The 23997-nt window shown below is 38.4% G+C and overlaps 1 protein-coding gene across 3 annotated transcripts in view; it reads right to left on the bottom strand.

Annotated features, from left to right (window-relative positions):
* Positions 1 to 23997, bottom strand: part of sema6a (sema domain, transmembrane domain (TM), and cytoplasmic domain, (semaphorin) 6A) — a 210991-nt gene that overhangs the window by 131288 nt on the left and 55706 nt on the right. For all 3 annotated transcript variants that reach the window (XM_088336168.1, XM_088336169.1, XM_088336170.1), the window contains exon 2: positions 12993 to 13046. The gene's annotated coding sequence lies outside the window, so the exon portion shown is untranslated. The remainder of the gene's footprint in view (positions 1 to 12992; positions 13047 to 23997) is intronic.

Below are 23997 nucleotides of genomic sequence, written 5' to 3'. Positions count from 1 at the left end.
AAATGCATGCCTGTTTGGGGGCGGGGGAACTTGCAAACTCCACACAGTAAGGCTGGTAGCTGGATATGAACACATGACCTTAGAATTGTGCTGCGAGCGCACCGACCACTTAGCTGCCGTGCTGCCCTTCAATGCAAGTATACACAGTAATTTGTAGCTCGTTATTTTCAGAGTAACACTCTACTTTTTGGTGTCTGAAGTAAATAGTAAACGTATCTCGTGTTTTATAGCAACACGCCGACATTGAATGTTTTAGGTATTTAATTATCATTTCTGAATTGCTCCAGATAATGTAGGCCTATGTGCCACCATTGAGCTCTGACCGTGATTGTTATTGTAGCGCTATTATACCCTTCATTAAGTCCGCACACACACACACACACACAATTGCGTGGCCCACAAGTGCTACCATGCCACCTTGTTGTGAATCTATTAAGACCGATTAAAGTTGATTGGGTGGGCTAACGTTTTGGCTGAACAAGAAGAGTAAAACAAATTCTAAGCTTAGTTAATGGTTGTAAATAAATAGCAGAATACATGGGTCACACCTCTACTATTATGCGTAAAGGTGTTTTATAAAATTATTGAATTGCCATTAATACCAGGTACCGCTCAAAAATGTGGATATTGTGATAAAGTCCATTATTTTTCAAAGTGTAACTTTCATATATTTTAAATTCATTTCACACCAATTGAAATATTTCATGTATTTTATTGTTTTAAAATGAATGATTTTGGCATACAGCTTATGAGAACCCAAATTTTCAATCTCAAATAGTTAGCACATCACGAAATGGTGCTTTAAACAAGCTACTGACCTAATCATCTGAGTTAACGAGTTAACTGGAAATGATTCTTGGGACTGTTAAAAACTCCCCGCCTGGTTCATTACTCAAAAGCGCAATCTTGGGTAACCTGACCTGACTGCTGTCCAGAAGGCCACCATTGACACCCTCAAGCTAGAGGGCAAGACACAAAAAGAGATCTATGAGCGAATGGACTGTTCCCAGGGTGCTGTATCAAGGCACCTCAGTGGGAAGTCTGTGGGAATAAAACAGTCTGACAGAAAACGCTGCACGATCAGAAAGTTGATTTGTGAGAATTCACATACTTACACTAGAGTCAGTAAAAGTGAACAATTGACAAAGTGACAACCATTGGATTTTTTTTATAGAGTTGTTGATTTCAGTACTGGGCTGTGTATTTTACACCAAGGCCTTCAGCTCCAGTCTGAATTAGTGATGTGTCTTTTGCAAACAAACTGGCTCTGAGTTGGCTCTTGGAAATGAAATTTCTTATTGTTTTTGAGGGTTTGGGTTGAGAAGTGATTCTGGCCGACTGCGGCCGCTGCCATGTGCCTGGTTCCCTGGGTCTGACGGCGCAGGACGCCGCTGCCGCCCAAAGGCAAAAAACACGATCCAAAAAACAAGGACAAGACCGGTAATAGAGATGCAAGGAACAAAGTAACAAGCAAGTGGGCACTAAACATTTGACAACATGTTCTAACAAGAAACAAAAACAAACAAACAAACATGGTGTGGCGATAGAAATTCTAATGACCAAACCTCGCGTTCTGTCAAAATAGTCATTATAAAAGGTACCTGTGCCCAGTTAACAGCCCAGTTGGCGCCCTTTAAGGGAAGGTGGTGTACGAGATCCTTGAAATTTGTTTGCTTTTAATGCAGTCAATCACAGTCGAGTTGTCATTTGCAAATGTCATTTTTCCTTTATGGTTGTGGCAGGACTGAACAATACAGCAAATGATAATGGAAAAGATTTCAAGTACAAATCATTTGTAAGTATATTCGGAGGTGCATAACGTGGCAACACTGCCAGATTGTTTCCTACGGCAAGCGCCCAGAGAAGAAGAAAAGATCTAGCAGAAAAGATTGCGTACAACAGGCAAAACTTTAAGGCATTGATCCACCACCATGGAACGTATCCAAGCATCTAGGCCCCCAAACAGAGCCAGCATTTTTTTCTTTTAGTTGTCAGCCAAGCTCGAAGAAACGCCGAAGGAGCTTGAAACCACCATGAGTTGTGCCTCAAGAGTAACCCGCCTGAACCAGAATCCAAATTACAGTAAACTCACAAACACAAACGTACATTTCGCACGCACTAACCCGTTCTCCGCCACGATCAGATTTTATTTCGTTGGTGTCCAGCAGCAACATAATCCATCCTGGCTTGATTATGAAAAGACAATGAAGTGGGCATGAATGAGGCGCCCCGTCGCTGTCGGGCCATTTATTGAAACAGAGGCCTCTGATGCATGCGTGTCTCCCTTTTAATGGCTGATGGATTGATTGTGGAAGCCGGCCAAGAAAAGCTCAAGGCAAGCACAGAAAACAAGAGATCAGAGGCACAGCGCCAATTCTGCCAAACAGCGGCCTCGCAAGAAAGACATTCACTGAGTAGATAAGTCGTCGCCTCTGGGATACTTAAGACTTTCAGTCCGTGCGTGAATCTTGTTATTTTTTTATAAAAACATACATGCCAACCTTTGACATTAAAAAAAAAACGTAGATTTCATTGCACACTCTACTTGCAAAACACAAACCGTCTTCTGAGTATAAAACAAAACAACGGACACTATTGGCTTCTTTAAAACCCGAAGTAGCAAGACTGGTAGTAGAAAACGAATGTGATCACTATAGCGGTTTATTCAAGCATATGACTTATTCTCACTTGAAGATAAAGCAGCCATAGACTAAAATAATAGTCCAGAGTCAAGGTTTTTTTTTTACTGTTTAAATCTGATATTTTTTATTCTTTTTCCTCATCCAAAGACGTTTTTAAGAAGAGAAAAGCGGTAGTCTAACGTGTAAGGCGGTAGTGTCACAAAGTACAGGTACTCTGGGCAGCACGGCGGATGAGTGGTTGGCATGTTTGCGGCTCAGATATGAGGTCATAGGACTTTCCTGTGTGGAGTTTGCATGTCCTCCCCGTGCTTGCGTGGGTTTCCGCCAGGCACTCCGGTTTCCTCCCACATTCCAAACACACGCATGTCAGGTTGATTGGCCGGTCCAAATTGTCCCTAGGTGAATGAGCAAGTGAGTTGTCTGTTGTCTGCTGGCAACCAGTTGAAGGTGCCCCCTGCCCACTGCCCGAAAATTCCCGAGATGTTTTTTGTACTCTGTTGTGTTACTGCCCATATTTAGTCATGAATGTATACTTTTTTTCCTTTACAACGTCTTTATTTAATTAGCTGTAAATATATAACTTCTGTTGTATTTTATTTTATAATATCACCTTAATTCTTTGAGTGGAATACAGAATGAAAGACAGGAAACATCCCTTTCAGTTCATGGAGGGATCTTTAAACAAGCACAATTCTGAGAGCATCACACTAAGTAAAGTCCAACTTTCATCCGTTTGAACAAAATACGATCGTTTTCCTTTTTAATAGATTTTCCGTAGACGCAAGATGGCCAACATTTATGGTGAGGCCCGTGTTAAGTAAATGCACATTTCTCAAACTATGTGTACTTTTTAAAAAATGCATGTTCGTATGAATTATATGTTTTTTGCTTATTATTCGTGAATGAAAGAATGTTTTTTTGCCATCGGGATGTGCTAAAGGATACACACTGTACCTTTAAAGGGAATATTATTAATGAAAGTTGTTTCGGTTTTTCTGGTAATTGTTATTTTAATTTTTTTAAAAACATGAATACATCTTTAAAAAATTGACTTTGGTGCAGCAGAAAGCCGAGTTTCGGCGACGCAGTCATCACCGACTTGGCGTTAGCGAAATTAATCAGGTACTAGATAGCTAAGTGTTTTTTATTTGTTTTGGGAATTAAATTGTGTATTTTTCATAGTATTTTTCTCATATTAATAACTATACAAAACTTAACAAACTGCAAAATAACATAAATCTAAACGTACAAAACATCGAATCAGAAAGTTTCGCAAATTTCCGAAAAAGTTTGACTTCATTCCTGCAGATAGCCCAATTTCGGCTTTGCGATTGTTACTAAATAGAACGTATTTATTTTCTTGATCTATAAATAGATTGGTAGGGTGGGTCCTTAAAATCAGACCACTTGAGAACCACTGGAATAAATAATGGAAGAATCCCATCCCTCCTGTAACTATTGCATGCATGAATAATTAATTTAACTTTGTTCATTCACTTAAACTAAGCCTTTTTCCAAAATGTGCAAAGTATGTTTTCAGAAGCTCAGCTTTATCATAGAAACAGGTTTCACATTTGAATGTCACAGTTGAGACCACCTGAAAAGTAAAAAATAAGACAAGATCACACTCGGTCGCACATGGCCTTTTCTAACCGTCGCTTGATCCGAATTTTGGTCTTGCCTGACGCCTTGGGTTCAAAGTTCACCTTTTTGTTCAAAGGGTGTTTTCGAAAGCGAGAAGATTTGTTTTTTTGGACAGGCGCATCGGAGAAGAAGAAACATCACCAGAATGTCACCGCGCTTAATGCCACTTACACTGTGCCACCTGCGAAGAGGCGGCAGGGGGGAGTTCGAAGCTGTCACATTTTACAAGCTGAATTTCATTGGGGCACTCCCTTCAAGGCAGAATGTGATCTTCCCTTAGGTGATGCTACTTTGCCCTGTGGAGAGATTCTGACTGTGAAACCTGAGTTCCCAATATTTAGGCTAAGTGTCTTATAGTTTTCAGACTGTTTTCACTCGCATGCCTGCTACACTTTTGTCAAAAGAAAAACAACAGATAAGAAAGCAAACATTGAAAGATGGGGATGTAATATAAATAAGGTTTTCAGGCGGGGCTTCAGAACGGGAGCTTGAACCCCTCATCTGAGGGCTTTCACCAGTGTCCTTGCAATGACAATTATTCTCAAGTTTTCTTATTTTCCTCATGCTGAAGTTTTTGATTCTTACTTGCTCGCACGCAGATTGTACAATCTTTCAGGATGTCAATCAGAACACAACTTAGACCAATGTAGAAGTAGATGAATCTATGTATTGAGTTGTCAATTGGGAGTCAATATGTAAATAACTACATTCAAATACATGGATAAGGTGCATCAATAACCACACAATGAATAACTTGATTAAAATACTGATGTGATGATTAAAAGAATAAAAAGGACAAAACTGGAAGCCTGAATGCTTATTTCTGTAATCTCTTGCAGACAGAATGTGGATTCAAGCACATATCCTTTCTTTGAAATGTGCGGCAAGAATTTCAGATGGAAAGGATGATCGCTAGCACTTTTCGTGTGGTTCTGAGTTTAATATAAGACGATGAAAATTCACTAAAAAATAAGAGCGAAATGGCTATTTGCGGCCTTTTCTTTTTTCCTCGACAAGCAGAATGTGAGCAAGGTCTTAGAGTTGCTAATCCTTCAGGCATATATATATATATATATATATATATATATATATATATATATATATATATATATATATATATATATATATATATATATATATATATATATATATATATATATATATATATATATATATATATATATATATATATATATACAGTGGAACCTCGGTTTTCGAACGCCTCTCAGTTCGAACAAATCGGTTCTCGACCCAAAATTTCGAGAAATTCTTGCTTCGCTGTTCGGTCAAATAATCGGAGTTCGAACGCCGGTACGCTAGGGTGCGATGCTGAGCGGCGTACGGTTGTAGATCGTGTAGATTGCCCCACCCCTTGTGCGGACGTGTTTCGTTTTGCTTTCGCTTTTAATATAGGTGTACTAAGTGTTTCAGCCCCTAATTATGCCTCCGAAGAAAGTCGGTGCAAGCAGCAAAGTTGCTACAGGTGAAAAAAGAAGAGTAGTGGTACAACTATTGCATTTAAGAAAGAAATAATAGCAAAATATGAAGAAGGTGTGCGAGTTTCCGATCTTGCTATACATACAGCATGGCTTCTGCTGAGCACCACAAGGGTAAGAAATCCTATTCATAATTCTTTTCTTTACCCTTTGTTTATTTTTACACGTTCATGTTAGCGTAATCTTTGTAACGGAAGATTACAATAACGCGAACGTACGATTAGCCTGGGTTAGCTTTGTTTACGTAAAACATTCAGGGTGTTGGAACGGAGCTCCCTTTCCAATGAAGCGCTAGCCACTTGTTGTGGAGACCCGGGTGCTAAATGACGTGTAAACGACCTGATTTTTTTATTTTTACACGTTCATGTTAGCGTAATCTTTCGTACGGAAGATTACGCTAACGCGAACGTTTGATTAGCCTGGGTTAGCTTCATGTTTACGTTCATGGTAAACATTCAGGGTGTTGGAACGGATTAAAACGATTTTACATTACTTTTAATATCAATTTAATAAGTTTAATTATTAAACTTATGAAAAAACTTGTGAAAAATGGTAGATTCAAACATTTTTTTCGGAATGGCGAAAATATCCAGACATTGCTGTAAATTGGATTTTGTATTGTGTGCACCTTTTTCTGAGTACAGGACGTTAATGTCGTGCTTCTTTTCACTGCTACCGGCGTGTGGTGGCACTCAGCATCGACCGGGAAGAAAAAAAAATCCGCTTCCTCTTCCTAGTTCGTGTGTAGACTATACTGTCTACACTATGTCTATACTATTTCAAGCGCGCTAAGAACTTGACATTTTTATTGTTTAATATCTCGTACATCCATTCAATATGGTTGGTGTAAAGTGTAAAGAAGAAGAGAGCCGTTTCTTTTTAAACGAAAGTCGAATAAGAAAGCTTGATGCGGTTGAGAAAATGGTTGGATCACTTTTTTTTGGCCACTCTCTAACACGGTAAGTAAGTTACACTTAACTTTATGTATCTTTATAGAGCATATTATTTTATGGAATGTTTATTCTTTAGTACAAAACAATACAGGCTACTTATACAGGGCTTAAACATACTTATTTAAACCTTAAACGTGCAAAATATAGCACTGAAGCAACTTGTGAACAAATTCTAAGGAACAATCGTCCGGAACCTACATGTTCGTACGTAGGGCAGCGGCTGTAGTTTGTAACAAAAATGAAACTAACTAAATCAGTTTAGTTTATGCACACATCACGATAATACCACATTGACTCATAATGCGCTACTTAATAAATAATTCTACTGCAAAGTCCCCTGAATCCTCCATGATTTCATTTTACCATCAATCCAATTCATTTCATTTTTGTTAATGCCCCAGCTTTTTTTCTTAATCTCCAGAGCTTCAATTGCATGCAGGTTCCATTATGCTAAGTGAATGTGCAAGTGTGTGCGCCGGCTGGTCACTGGGGCCCTTCCACTTCCATTGGCTGTTACTAAACGTGATGCTGATCTTTTAAAGGTAAAGTGCAGGCCACTGGAGAGAACAGCCTACAACCAGCATTTACTTCCTTAGCCTTCTCTTATTACTTGGCCATCTGCCCTATTGATTTATCGTAGTGTTTTGTTGAATCACGGTTTGTTTGTTTAATTCTGTCTCATTACAAAGTGAACGCTGGGAATCACCTATTCCGTCACAAAAAATTTACTCTATATTTATGAAAGAAGCTAATTGCGTTTGTTAGATTGTGATATTAATAACAGAGGATCCACAATGCTTCCTGAAATCTGTGGATGCTCAACAGCAATGCAGGGGATGGCACAGATTGTGAATCGTGTTATCTCTGTGCAACATACTGTGGAAGGGACATCAACAAACCAATGATGGAACGCTGGCAGAAGACAAACACCCCAACCTATGTTTTTTCAAAATGAACACTCATTCACTAAAATCATTTAAATCAGCCTTTTTAACGGAATTGCTTTTTTACGTTATTTCTGGTTTATTCGTTTAATGGTTTTACACACTTCCTGCGTGTGCACATCACAGATAAATTATTCTGGTCTGCTAAGGTAGGGAAGGCCAGGCAGCGACTCCACTTCTTGTAAATGCTCAGGAAAAAATAACTTAGAACAGACTCTACTGGTGTTCTTTGGAGCTATAGTCAAGAGCATACAGCATCACGGTGTGGTGTACTAGAAGCACGGCTACAGACGGAAAAACTAGAGTCATCGACACAACCCAACAAATCATCGCCTGCCCAGTCTGGAAGACATTGACGGTTTGCGATACAGCAGAACACTTTGAGCTGCTGCCCTCTGGCAGACCCAATAGATTTCGTAAAACAAAGACGAAGAGGCTCAGAGGCAGCTCTTTCCCAAAGGGCCATCACCACCCTAAACAAGACTCAGGATGATTTCAAAAGTTTATAAATGAGGCACTCAAAATAAAAAAGAGAAGACATCATTAGAACCGGGGAGAGAGATCGGACCTCAGGTAAGAAATTTTACCCTGTTCTAGAGGTCGTCCTCAAGGTCTTTTTCATTAAATCTTCTAGGGAATAAAATGTAGAATTACCCTAAAAAGTGTGGCTTTTAAAAGAAGAGTAACATGATTGGATAATGGTAACAATGATATAAACACACACACAAAGTCAAAATAACAAACAGTGGTGCAAAATAACAGCCAAAACAACGAACAGTGAGATAAAAATAACAAACAACCATCTTGAGCCAACTTCTTTGCAGGTGTCAGATAGTACAAACAGAATAAACGATTTACTTATCATATCCCCCTTTTTATTTAACACAAACAAATACATTATACGCAGGGTTTTTTTGTCCGGAAAACAAAGTCAATTATCTACTTAACTTTCTCAAGACATCAGAGACGATTCTACTTACATAACCCTAAAATTAATGATGATCTTTTCATCGAGTCATTGCAATTAGACATGTATTCTTGGTAATCATCAACGTATAATCCACTTTCAAAATCTCTCTGGGCTAAACCAATTAAAAAAGGCCAACTAGCCGTGGAGGCTAATCAGCAGTTACCTATTAGATGTGAGTTCTTGCTAACTTGATACCATTAAAATTTATATACTTTACTTGCATTCAAGAGACCCCTAAACTGCTTTAAAATAGCCATATTCTAAAAGAAATTCAAAATTCTTAAAAAATGAGTACCTAAACATCCATACTTCTCATGATGACTGATTAATTTCACCTGTTGCCGCTCGTTTGGCGCCAGACGGTGCTGGTTTTCTGAATGGTTCCCTGTCCTACTTAAGCTCAGTCTTTTCACTCGCCTGCTGTCGGTCTGTCAACGAATTTTGACTCTGACTCCCGTCGGTCCTGCTTTTTTCACCCGTTTTACACCGATCCGTCCCTGATTTTCCCGTTTGTCTCCGGCTACGACCTGTTTTTTGACCCGGAACACGTTTTGATCTCCCGTCCCGGCTTACGACTTGTTTTTTTATCCCAACCACGCTTTGCTCTCCCATTCCGACTATCGACCTGTTTTTCCGTCTACAACACTACGATCTCCCGCTTCCGCATTCGGAACACATTCCGATTCTGTGACTGGCTTGCTTCCCGCGTCCAGTGAGCACCGGATCGTGGGCGCTGCCTTTCCTCTTTATCTCAATAAACTTGTGGTTAACGTTACGCATTTGGGTCCTAATTCCGTTCTGGTCGTGACAATACTTATTTAGTTATGTAGTAAATAAAGATTAATGTACTGGTAAAAAGCTTAAAACCTAACATTCTTAAACCATTTTCAGTTTCTTCAAAGGCAGTCACATATACCCCATTTTATTTGTTTCCCTCTTTGACTCGATCGTTGTAGTGATGTTACACACTTTTCCCTCCCCTTATTACTAACTTTCTCGGGACCCCTTATTACAGGCATAAAAGAGAACTAAAACCAACAAAATCACAATAAAATGATATGTTTTCCCTCTCAAACGCGCTAATTGACCGAACAGAGATAGAGCAGGACATTATCGCCACCTACTGTTAAGGAGTGTGATTGACCCTCCTTTTTTTTCTTCTCCTTAGCATTATTTTGCCAACGTAAAAGCTTGCGACCTAGTGAAAACGGGTCCACGACCCACTTTTGGGTCCCGACATAACTGTTGAGAAACACTGAATTAAAAAACGCCTTTCAGTTTTTATGCCGACGCAATGCCGGTGCCTCAAGAGAGGTGTGTCCTTTGAAAATAACACACGTTCCTCAGTGAGCCTTGGGGTCAAAGTTAATTAAAATGAAAATCTATTAACTCGTAAGGAAATGTATTCGAAGCCCACTGTCAATGATGCAACGATGACGTTACAGCCCGTAGCGCTTTAAATGCTCAACCGCGGCCGGCCGACACGCAAGAGCGAAAAGTACAAATGCTAATTGCGAATGTAACCACGTTTGACAAGTAAAAAAGTGTCCTTGTCTTAATGAGTTCTTTGGGATTTGACACGACAAGAGGAAATTAAATTAGCCAAGACATTATAGACTTTGAACGCAACTCACATGGTTGCCATGGCGTTGTAATTGCAATGCGGTTACTATTATCCTTGAGCGTTCTCCCGTCATAAATGTCCCTAACAAGCACAGATGACAGTTTCCCGATAAGTAATTTTCCAAGCTGTTTGTGATCAACGTCTTACATTGAATTCATTTTTCTAATGGAACTGTTGAATTCATTCCGTGGGCTGGGGTTGTTCATCAAAGTGGTCGGGGACCCCGGTGGGTCTGGGAGCATCAGGTGCAGGACATAAAAGCGTGATTGGAATCGAGCACTTTGCACTGAGATGTTATTCATGGAAAACACAAAAAGCATTACCGGTAGCGGTATTAGCAAGAAAGCAAGTTCATGATCTAAACATCTGCAATGTGAACGCTGCTTGCTTACAAGACAAGAGTGAATCAGTTTAAGACTGGGACATTTTGCAGGTTGTCTCCAGGGTTGGGTAGTGTTACTTTAACATGATTACTTTCAATTACTTTTGGATTACTCCAATACCAAATATGCTAATAAAAGACAAAAGAAACTAAATATCAATAAAATGACTACATTTTGTGCAGGCTTGGGGAGTAACGGAAAACATGGAACGGCAAAAATGATGTTGACAAGCTGTTTGGATTTATTTTCATTTTATTTCTGTCGCATTTTATGTTAGTTTTGCCGGAGATCAAAGAGATCAAAGCCAGGAGAGAAAGCCTACCATGTGTTGTGAGTCATCATTTTATTCATATTTAGTTTCTTTTGTCTTTTATTAGCATATTTGGTACTGGAGTGACCCAAAAGTAATTGAAAGTAATTAAGTTAAAGTAACCCTACCCAACCAATAATTAGCAATAATCTGTGGTCTCTGAAGCCCTTTGAGACTCCTAGTGGTTAAGGGCTATACAAATAAACATGACTTGACTTGACTTTAAACTATATACACGTATACATAAAATAATATTACAAACATTAAAAGATAAATATAGAAGATTAACTCAAGATGAGTTGAGGCAATACGATAAAAATAAACATAAAACACGGTTAAAGGTGACTAAAGTGCAAGAGTAGTCCAAGTATGGTCCAGTTTAAAGCTTATCTTGATTCGAGTACGATAACACGTTATCATTATAAAAATGTCTAACTTAAACGTTGTTACAACACGGTGCGTTACTCCAGTACTCTTGAAGGCCCTTCTCAAATTTTAATTCCCCTCTCAAGATAGGTTATTTAACCCTTAGTCCGCCAGCATTACACCGCAAATCACACGCTCAAAGACGAGTTGGCATGTTTATATGACCTAACAAAGTGTGTTTTAAGTACAAGAATTTATCTCTACTAATATCCTCCCTACTATATATACTCGCTTCTAAACTGTATTTACAACTATGAAATAAAATACTGAAATCTGGGATCAGCTCAAATGCACAAATTCTGGTTGTGTGTTCCCTTGTAGGGAAACTGGGCACGCATTTTACAGGAACAACAAACCAACGGAAAATCAATGGGGCAATTGTAAGCAAAGTATTTACAGATGTTCTGAATTTTGGTCTTTTTGTTTTTATAATTATTTTTTTTCGCAATACACCATGCCTAGAAAAAAGGAAATCACCTTAAACATTACTCAGAAATAGAGACGGGAATATTAGAATGGTTTAAAGATAAAGACAAAATGGATATGGAGATCTCGGCTGTGTTAGTCTGCAAACGCTCAAGATTGCACAATCTAAAAAAATGTAAAGGCATTACCGCTTCCACAGGTTGGTATACACATTTTCATACAGGAATTGGTAACTAGATACAAAATGGATATGGAGCGTCTTGGCTGAACCCAGCAAAAAGTGCATCAACAGTACTGGGAACAGATGCTGTTGTTGGACTCAACAGCTCAGCAAATGCACTACAAAAATTAAATTCAGCAATCTGTTTTCTATACAACCTATTCCGATTTAGTCCCACCAGGCTGTACTCGCCAAAGTCACACCACAGGAAATGGCGCCCCTATGACCCTAGTGGTTAAGGGATCCAACCAACCAACCAACCATATACTTATGAAATGGCAACCAGTTTGTGGTTAACTGAGAGGACTATAACCTTATCTGTACACCAATTTATTTTACGATGCCTATAGACAGAAATAAACTTTCACAGGTTCCTCACTGTACTGAACCTACACTGTCTGGCACACAGAAGGACACTGAACCAGTAGGCAAGTTCCAGCACTATGGTTCATGTGTCTCTGTAGGTTTCATCTAACCCGCTTTTTTTTCGATCTATGTATCTCGGCCTTACCTTATTCGGTCACTCATTTCTTGGTGAATTTTCTTCCTCACAACTGCGGTCACCCGTCCTAATTCCCATCCTATCACGACTCTCCCTTGTCACTATTTAAACATCCTGTCCCCTTGGCTCTGTGCTAGTGTGTTGCTTTCCTTGTCTAATCTGGAACACTCTTGTCTTGGGCATTTTGTTAATTCAGTGTACCAAAACCTTGCCTGCCCTTCCGGATCTTGAGTATCGCCTGACGAACTTTTGGACTGTCTGCTTCGCTGATTGAGTTCAGTGTACCCCTGTCTACAATTCATACCACGCACCAAACCCTGTCTGAATAAATACCTCCATTACTTCACTAATCCATGTTTCTGCCCTGTGTCCACTACCTATAGTAGTTCCTTGACAGCCAGTGGTTCTCAAATTGCGGTACATCAAAGTGTACTTGAGATTTAAAAACATACCTTAAGAAGTAGCGTCCATGCAAAATCAGAGAACTTGCTTTCCTTTCAGCCAACCTGCAAAAGAAAAAAACACCACTTAGTTTCTTAATTTTACTCATTTTATGTATCCTTCATTTTAATTTGGCTCTAAAATAATTCTAAAAACATAGTCAAATTAGAACAATAAAGCTTAAAAAAGCTAAATTAACTAGCTAAATTAAATGCCTATAAATTTATTTCTTTATTCATGTAGGATGTCACAGATCAGACACTGGTTAGAAGAGTTTCTGGATGACAACATACTTCGCTCGAATTTAGAAATACTGCTCGAGACCATCAATTATTTTTTTTAGGAATACAGGTATTAACGTATGCCTCTAATGATGCACCCTTTAAAATCCTGGATGTCACGACACATCCTTGATTTGAGTTAACTAACAGTAACGATTTCTGGGAAATACGCCACAAAGGATTAGCACAACGACACAAAAATAGAAAAGAATGCAATTGTTTTCTGGTTCAGATGTTAAGAAGGCAATTGCGACCACTGGGGATACAAAACAATCAAGTATCATCTGTTTCTTAAGTCCGAAGCATAAAAAACAAATCGCATGCGATACCACATTATTTAAGAGCGCATCCTCTTAACTGACAATAACATACTTTCAATGGACAATTTCAAAAACTTGTTAGTGCCATTGTTTTTTTTGTGACTCTATCACTTCAAAGATGCCACACAAAGATCTTCAGCCTCAATCCTTTAAAGTGTCAAAATAAAGACGAAAGGAAGCCAAAGAAATCAAGACTTGATGATGGAACCGATGAGGTTTGGAGTCTCTTTTTATGTTGGAAGAGTTTTTCATTCAATATGGCTAGGTAAATTGTTCCAAATATCAAAAAATATCAATACTAAGATAGTACTTGGATCGGATCGATACCTTTCCGCCAATTTCTTCAAAACAAGGCTTCTCGACGTAGATTGCCCCACCCTTCTCTGTCTCACCCTCAGTTTGTGGCTATGTGTATGACTGACAGGCACACTTTTGCACCTCTTTCTACTTGGGCTGCTGCTGCATTAGGCCTGCCAGGCAGAAGATAGGGCCAAATATATGCACGCACCTCTACCATAGGCTAAAAATGACAGATGCAAACAGGAAGCACAGCAGGCTGTGGTCATTTTTTTCAGCAACTGATATGTTTTTTTGTATTGGGCAAAGGAGATTTGGACTCATTATTGTTCGTTGTGTTGATTATTGCATTATTGTCACTATCGGCCAATCATGTTACTGTTCTTTGGTTTCTCCACCCTTTCGGGCAGATCTGTTTTCTACAATCTTTGAGATTTAATAAAAAGAATGGGCTCAAAGGAGAGCTCCTTTACAGGTTTAAAATCCAATCATGTCTTCTTGCCTTATTTTGAGTCTCGACTAAAGATTAGATTTAATAGCTACAGAAAAGGACAGTGCCAGATGTCATCTGTGTGGCATAGTGGTCTGCTACTGTGGAAACATCACTATTTACATAAAATTATGAAAAAAAGCTCACTCTACAGAGAGCAATGAGCTGTAACCATAAATGTAAACATGTTACTGTTTCTGAACAAAAAAACCTGTAAATCCACTGCCACTATGGCAATGGAAACAATGAGGGAAAATGAACACTGCATTTGCATTAATGATTTTATTTTTAAACATATTCTGCAATGGAAAGTATTTTGGTTTTCTAGTTGACATTTTTATATAATATATGTATATTTCTTGCACTGCTGCGTTGATGGTTTTACTCTCTTGGCTTTTGTTCTAAAACAGTTGTAGTATAACTATTCCGATGTATGTATTCATACTGTTAAAGTTTGCAATGTAATTCAATACAAAATTGTAACATTTTTAGTGTATCAAATCCTTGTGCTGTTTTTATCGAAATTATAAAGTAACTCAAGGGGGAAATGTTTCAACTATTATATCAACATAACATTTCCAAGCAAAAAGTATTGGTATCGATCGATACTACCTCGTATTAACTTGGTTTGGATTGATACCAAAATCCCCAGAATCTCCCACCCCAAATCTATAAAGAAATGGCTACATCGTTTCATAAAACCCCTTTCAAGAGCAAAGCAAATGATTCAAACAGCTATTTGAACCCAGCTTTCCCTATATTTTGTGGTGAGACCTGAGATGTGATTTAAAGCGTGAATGAAGAATGGTGGCTGTAACGAGCAAGGGGGATTAAACAGGAGGTTTTGCATCAATCATCCCTGTTTATTCACTAGATAGAGAGACGTCAGGTGGGCAGGCTTTTGGTTGATGGACCGTGTAGTGAGAGGCCATTTTTAAAGAAGTGAACGGCAGCACCATTTTCTCATGGGTGAGCTGGAGGACCTTGTTCTTGATGCCTCCGTACTCATTAGTAGACAATGCTTGTTGAAATAAAACAAAAGGTTGAAGGCGGGTGGTTAAATGTATACAGCTTATGTTGGAGAGTGACAGCATGTATGTCACCTGGTTTCTATTTTTTGTCTCAAACTGGTGCTCTCATCTTAATGTGTGCACTACTAGAAAGTTTTATTGCCTGTATTACCCGGATTTTAGCTGATTTGCAAGTGGTTCTCTGTCCCTTTAAGATATTTCTTTAAAGATTTGTTAATGATTTGTCAAATTTCTTTAGAAAATGTAACCTGAAAAAAATTGTGAGCACCAGGAGATCTGTGAACAATGTCAAAAGTCACATAGTTTAAACAAGGTTAAGATTTAGAACACCACTAGAAGCAATTATTTGATGCCATTCATGTCACAATCCTGCACTCTTGAGTTGTGAGTTCTTTTTCGGTATGTTTTCTATTATCCCCCTCCTCCCCCCCGACCACCCAATCTCATATCTCTCTCTTTCACACTCTCTCGCATAATTTGGTCACTCACTTAGTGGTTCTATTATCCTCCTCACAGCTGTGATTGCTTGTCTTTATTTCCCTGTGTTTTTTCCTCCTGTCATAACCCAGTTCTTACCCTTATCAGGTCTACGTCCCCTTGGTTCCTTGCTAGTTTGTCGCCTTTCTCGTCGCATTACAAGCTCCTCTGTACAGAGCACTTATCTATTCAGTGTATCAAACCTCACAAACCTGTATCTACCAGACCTCACAGACTTTGAATAACGCCTGATGAACTGTAGACTTCACTGGTTGGAGTCACCTGATATCCGAACCTTTCGCATGTTCATTGCCTCTGGTGCTCTGGACACTGTTGCCTTGCTGCCTGCCGTTGTGACAAACATTGCCCTTATAAAGGATGAATGCTTGATTGACTGCTTCTAGCACTGAAAGAAGGAGTACTATATTATACTGCACTAAAATTGTTATATTCTATGTTGTGTAATGACAATGAAGACCATTCATTATTTCAGTGCTTCCCCACCATCCTGAGAGAGAGACCCTGACCGTTAGTTAATTATCTTGTCTCAAAATGTGACGCCAGGAGTTACATGATCGTCAATAAGCAAGAGTCATTTTGATAAGCCCTTTCCGATTACTTAAACGAATGCATTTTGGGCAAAGATTTTGTTTGTAATCATACTATCAATTAATTGGAGTTATCATATACTAATCACACTTCTCCGACAACAATCTGAATATTTATGCGAAACTGTCTAAAATCAGATAAGATTCATTCCTGTTAATTGCGTCTTTGTAAGCAATAGAAAAATGGAACACTAATCCATTAACACAAGCTATTCTTCATTCTGAAGAGTAAAAGACTGTTTAATTTGAATACTCAGTCTAGAGGTGTTCAAAATTGAATCTGCCATAGAGAGAACATCCCTGCAACCCACTTTGCAACAACACAAACATGCAACTCGCCAATGTACCACAGCATGTATTCGTGTGTGCACTGGTGTGTGCTTGTGTCTGTCCTCTGGAGGACATCCTCTGGCGCATTCAAATTAACATTTCATCCTTACGACTGTCTCTGTCAAGCTAATTCATCATTGTGCGTGCCTCCCATCATTGGTTGTGTTTTGCTCTTGTCCAGCTGGCTCTCAAGATAAACACAAGTCCGACTCCTCACACACACAAATACACACACAAAACATTGCAAATGATGTCCACCATCACTACGCAACCAAAATCACTTGGCTGTGATATTAATTGAATATTTCCTTCCCCAAGATTAGATCGACAGGCAGAATATATGCAGGGAAACCTGATAAATGAGATTGTCGTAACAAAGTAAATCAACTTAATGGAATTGGAGAAATAGGAGGAGGACCAAGCTTCAGGTTCATTTTGGCTTTAGCAGCTGTCATTCTGCCCTTAAAGCAGACGAAGATGGAAGACTTTGTTATTCCCTCGAATCTAATTGCGACAGAAACCAGTGAGAGGCCATGGATTTTACAATCAGGCATTCAGCTTCAGTTTGAATTAGTTATCTGTGGTTCACGAACGAACTGGCTATATGTAAGTGAAATTTCCTATTCTATTTGTGAGGACTCGGGTGGAGGGACATCATTTTGGCCAACCCCACGACCCCTGCGTGCCCAATTCTCAAAGTATACAAGGCATGGCTGGAGAGCCCTTGCCCTTATAAAAGCCTGTCTTTTGTAGTAAAATCTAAGTTAAGCAAGACTGAATAAACAGAGACAATGAACAATGACAGGTAAATAATTAATAAAAAATAAAAAATAAAACAGTAAGAAAGAAGCTCAGCCCGACCGCAACATACAAACCCCGCCGAAAAATTTGGGTTGGGTTGGGCTTGTACTCAGGCTTAAAATCTTATCCATAGGCTGAAAGTGGCAGACAAAACCTGTTCCCGCTTGCGAGAGGCTAGCTTAGAAGCTGTCTGACCTTTTGCTAATAAATCAACACAATATTCTGCATTGCTTGTTCTCTCAGTGCTAATGTGGGTTGCCTCCGGGCATTCCGGTTTCCTCTCACATTCCAAAAGCATGCATGTCAGGTTAATTGGGTGGTCCAAATTGTCCCTAGGTGCGAATGGGTGAGCAAGTGGTCTATTTCTGTGTGCCCTAAGACTGGCTGGCAACTTGTTCAGAGTGTCCCCTGCCCACTGCCCGAAAATAGTTGAGATGGGCTCCCGCACCCCCGCGACCCTACTGGGCATAAGCGGTGCATATAATAAATAGATGGATGAAATATTCTGTATTTCCTTGTACACCTCTTCTCTTTAAGGTCAACGGCTGTTGGCGCAATCGCTTTGGTGTATTACCACCCCTTTAGCCAATCATAATTTGTAAAACCTGTGGCTTTCCCAAAGCCTGCTAGCAGGAACTGAGTCTCAAACTTGGCATCTGATTGGCTAAGCCAAAAGCTTTATCCAAAACTGATGTTACAGTCCATGGCCTTCAGGATTTTTCTGAAGGCATGCGGGCAACAACTAATGACTGACATGTATTAGGTTATATGCCTGAATATGAAAGCCTAAATCTGGACAACCAGGGAGAAGCAATGAATTATTCAATAAGTATCGATGGACAAAATATAATTAAAATCACATGATTTAGCAGGCCAGCAAAGAAAGTCTTGCAGGCCCTGACATCCAAACACACCGTTATAATTGGGTTGTTGACTGTTAGAGTAAAAAATTGCAACCAAACATTGAAGCCTTGGTTTATTGTTCATTAAAAAGGTGCACATTTTTATCATTAAATCACGTTTCAATTTATGTTGGTTGTTAAACATTCATGTGTGTTATGTTCTTTTTCATTAGTTTATATGGATATGTCGATTTTTATGACACTGATGTACAGTGCTGTGCCACGGCCGCCATTAAATGCGCTTTTAGCAGTGATATGAAAATGTCATCTAAGAGTGTGCAGCAGCCAGGAGAGAATCGTCAAATCGCTACTGTAGCTTAATATTAAAGCTGTATTTTATGAATAACGTTAGACCTTGGCTTGCACACAATTACACCAACTCAACAAATTATCCTATAATATTCTTAACTGATTGAAAACTGACCTAATTGCACAACACATGCCACTTTAGTGTTTTGCGGTCAGCAGTCGGAAGTTCTATTTTATTGTCTATGACTTTGAGTGGTACCTTTAAAAAGTGGGACTTAGCTTAGTGCGTTACATTGCTTGACTACTAACTTGCGGTTGTTTTGCTTTTAAGTTAGTAAAAATAGATTTGATGTTTTCAGACAAGAATATATATTTTTTCCTTAAAAGATATAAATACTTCTAGTCCCAGAAGTAACCCACAATTTGTGATCTCAAACAAATTGAAGAATTTAAAGTTGAGTAGACAGAGAATACATGTATGGAGTTTGAACTTAAGAGAAGTATTCATGTGTAATTCCTAAATATAACAGTTCTATGAGCCGGCTCTTTAACGCTGAACGACAAGAGTTGGCTCCCAGGAAGACACTTTTTTCCTCTCTCTCTCTCTCTTGTTTTTTTTCTATTGAAAGGGTACTTGCGATATGCGTGGTGTCGTTTCTGAGAGTGCAATACGGAGGGCAAAGAAGAGTCAAAAAGAAATTAGTCAAAGTACAAATGGGAGCCAAATTTGGATTCCTTTGAATAGTAATTATATATTATGTATATTTTTTACTAATATATGTCACTGAAGAGTTAATCATTTGCAATTTTTCCAGGGTTCTGTGTTGATTGACTTTAAATTTGCTTAGCATAAAAAGGATACATGTTCAAATTAGTTAAAAGTTCACTGTGGAGTGAAACATACAAAGGCTATTATAACATAATAGAATAATACATTTAAAAATAATTAGTCTTTCATTTTGTACTAAATGTTACATTATTATCGGTAATATATGGATTTACGCAACAAAATAAATCAGAAGAGCTGGTAAAGCTGTAGTGAGCCGAGCCGAAAGAGCCAGTTCTCTAGGGGGGTTCCCAGCACTATCAATGAGAACAAGAGAGCAAGCCCGAACTTCAGATAAGATAGTCCAACCTGTTCGATAGGCCCTCTCATTAGCCTTTTCTTTTTATTAAATTCCCTAGGTCACAAAAAGCCGATCCTCCCTATAGGGTGTGAAAATCAAAAAAACAGAAACATGATTGGCTGATAGTAACAAGATGTAATGAGTGCAATTTAGTCCAAACAATCGACACCAGTGTGCAATAATAATCAAAATAATGAACTGGCATCCTATGCTTCTTTTCATGTGTCCAATATGAAAAACAAAATAAAGGAATCACAAGTCCTCATCTATTCATGCAAATGGACATTTCAAATGAATACAGCTTGACAATGAGTGTACTAATCCAAGGATAAAATATGATAAAAATGTCTCAAAAGACCTGTAGGACAGCACTTTGCTGTCTGGTGTTCTGCAACAATGAAATCTGTGCTATCCTGACAGCACGGGCCATGAGAGCATAAGCCGATCAAGTTTCTCATCCTGTAACCTAAACCTTTTAACTGTTTGCACATTTAATTCCCCCCACATGCAATTATTTGCAGGAAAACAACGTGAAAGGACAGGCAGTTAATACCCAGTCGGTAAACAGTCTAAAACATAAAGTTCATCATTAAAAGGTTTTTTAACAAAGTCTTGCTATTAGCCTTCAGTTATTTACTGTATTTATTTTATCTATGTTGAACATGTACTGGGATTTATCTTGATTTCACTGCTGATGATAAGATAAATCTTTTGGAAGCAAAGTATTTATTTATTGATTGATTAAATTTTTATTTTTTTACTTTTATTTATGTATTAATTTATTTATTAGAGTGAAGTACAAATACAGGAGAAAGGGGCACAATGATGCTAGCTTTTTAATAGCAGGTGTGCAATAATTCTGTGAATAGTTCACATTTATATCTCTATAATTGCATCCTGACTAAATTAAAATTAATAGTTTTCCATCTTAATAGGCCTTATAAATTTAACTTTGAAATAGTGTATACATTTATTCTGTTTTTAATATTGGACACCAGCATATGAGATGGCATACGAGGGCTGTTCATTATTTTGACTATAAAACCTTACTGTTGTTCGTTGTTTTGACTATTTTGAACTGGTTACAACATTGTCACTATCAGCCAATCATGTTGCTGTTCTTTGATTGACACACCCTTTAGTGTTAGGGTCTGGCGTGGCTCCGTCTACCAGAGGGCGCCTAATCACTTTGTAATTAAGGTATTTGGCAGAGAATCTGGGCCAGAAAAGAGAAAAACCTCACCAATGTGCTTATGTGTAACCCAAAGGTCTTTATTGGTTTAAACTGGATAATATGTGCAAGAGGGATTTTAGATAGGAAGGTGCAAAGAAAGGACAGACACAGCAACTTTGCGGATCAGCTCAAGTCTTTTAATATCTGAGAGGCCTAATCTAACAATATCTTGATAGATAAGATAAACACTTGATTTGAAAAAATGCACATACAGAAAAATGTAACCAGTTATTTGAATGTTGGCCTTAAGTGCAGTACACATGGATACTTTATAAAAGATATGTATTGAATTTGGGTTGAAAAAACACTGAGACAAGAGTGGCACCAAATAATAATATTTTAATAGCAGTACTGAATTTTACCATTACATCATCCTTGTATTTTTACGATTTACATTTGGCGGGTCAGATTAAAAAAAACGGTAATCTGCCTTCCTAAACTAAGAGAAAGGAAAATTATTGATCCTTCCCAATCAAATGAAGAGCAACAGTGTAGCCTTGACAATATATAAAAACAAAACACTTCCTGAGCCCACTTTGCCTTTACACCCATTTCAACAAAGAACCAGCATCAGGTGTTTCTGAAGCTCCCAGAATAAAAACAATGATTTACGGGATCATTGCAGCCAAACCTACCAATGGGCCAAGCCAATTTATTACTAAAAATAAACCACCTGATGTTTGCCTCTTGCCAAAAAACTGACAGTCCTGTTCCAGCAAAATCTGGAAGAGGTGCAACATTTATTTTGGACAGATTGTCGTGTCATTTATTTTCTTTTTTAATGCCAAGAGTGCATGACTATCCACCAGGTTCAATGCAAGAGATGCTAGTCAAAGGCACGGTACCAAAAGTAGAAGCCGGTTACTGATTCATACTTACATTTTAGTGAGGCAATTTCATTTAGGTATATTTTGGGGAAGCCTTTGAAAGCACACTCAACATATCATATCATTGTCCCTAGGTGTGAATGAGCGAGTGAGCTGTCTGTCTGTGTGCCCTGTGATTGGCTGGCAACCAGTTCAGGGTGTCCCTTGTCCACTACCCAAAGATAGCTGGGATGGGCTCCAGCACCCCCGCGACCCTACTGAGGATAAGCGGTGCAGATAATGGATGGATGGATGGAGAATTGTTACATGTCGAAGTGTCCTTGGGTAAGACACTGAACCCCTAATGCCCTCAATACGCAGGTTTGGCGCCTTGCATGGCTGCACGGCCGCTATTGGTGTGTGAGTGTGTGTGTGAATGGGTAAATGTGAAGCACATTGTAAAAGCGCTTTGGGAAGTCTTCATTGACTTGAAAAGCGCTATATAAAATGCAGATCAAATGATTTATTTCACCCATTTACAAAAAAATAAGATACTGATTGAAGGATCAAATTGCTATTGATTCTCTTTATTTTAAAACAGAAATGTGTTGGTGTAAAAATATCAGTCATTCTTGCTGTACAAGTCTTATATTATTGTAAATTGGATGTTTTAACCGTGTACAGAAGTTGCATTCTGGTGTGTGAACAGTGCTATATAAATAAATTTGGATTTGGAGTTTAAGTTAGCTTTATCACTTTCTTAGATTTAATTTGACTGTAAAAAAACACAAATAAGCGAACGTAGACTGATATATTGCTAAATATACAAATCTCCCTTTAAATATAGAAACAAAATATTAATATTAATTATTAATGATACGTTTTATGATTGAAATTGTGTTGTTTTTGTTGAAAAAAAAATTCCCTTCTCTCAAAATGTGATGAAAGTGAAAAGGATTATGATTTACAAGGAGAACAGGAGAGAGAGCGACTTCAAATAGGAAATTCCAACCTGTTCTTAAATGGGCTCACCCTTTGTTTTTATTAAATCTCCTTGGTTACAAAATCAGATCCCCCCCTAGAGGTGGTGTGAATCAAGGAACAGCAACACGATTGGCCGATACTGACAGTGATGTGAACAGTTCATCATACAAACCAATAAATAACAGTGAGGAATGATAGTCAAAATAACAAACTGGAATTCTATGCAATCTCCTTCACGGGTGTCAAAGGCAGAATGTCACACTTTCACTTTACCTCCAGAAACCTTGTTAGAATATGATATGGTGAAACTGTGAATGTGTTTAATTGCTGTTAAAAGTGTCGATAAAAATTGTTCAAACCAAAAACCAAAAAAACAATATTAAGAAAAGAATAAACTTATGGGGAAGAATATGTTTTTATTTTGCTTGGCCTGTATAAATGTTGGCAATTTAGGTTTGACCGGTATGCAACTGAGACATTGCAAAATACTCTACCTACTAAATTCAGGAAGTCGGCTGTTGCTGCAAAAAATAAACTGTAAAAGTATGCAAATGATTCCCACTTATATAATTTTGGTGTCCATTCATTCTCATCATTTGAACTTCTGATTGAGGCATCCATTTTGTTCCAGCGCAGACAAGTCCTGCCAGTCATTTTTTAAAACGGCGCTGCAGACTGACATTTACTTCTCCTTGGTGACATATTGTCACGATAAATTATCATGTTGTCGCACCGGCATGCCTCTGAAGATGATTTAGACAGAAGGGACATTTTGAGAATATACAGTATAGACCATGTATTCATGAATATATTGGCAAATGTTATTACTCTTTTAACTGTGTGTCTACATTTCAGAAAGGTAACTTCTCTGTTTCGCAAACATGAATTTAGACCTATTTTAGGGACATTTGAAAGCAACATTTTTGCTATGCAAATGCTGTTAAACGTCAAGTCTAATAGCCTTAGCCAATCCCCTCATGCGTCTGTGTCATTGACAGCCAAGACCAGTTGAAGATTACTCATTGCATAGAGGTCGAAGGTAACAAGTCAAAACAGTTGTACTATTGGACAGGCCCCGG

This window comes from Urocampus carinirostris, chromosome 5, assembly GCF_059441175.1.
Source record: "Urocampus carinirostris isolate Australia breed hairy pipefish chromosome 5, RoL_Ucar_1.0, whole genome shotgun sequence".
Classification (NCBI taxonomy): domain Eukaryota; kingdom Metazoa; phylum Chordata; class Actinopteri; order Syngnathiformes; family Syngnathidae; genus Urocampus; species Urocampus carinirostris.
This window is presented reverse-complemented; position numbering and strand designations above follow the sequence as displayed.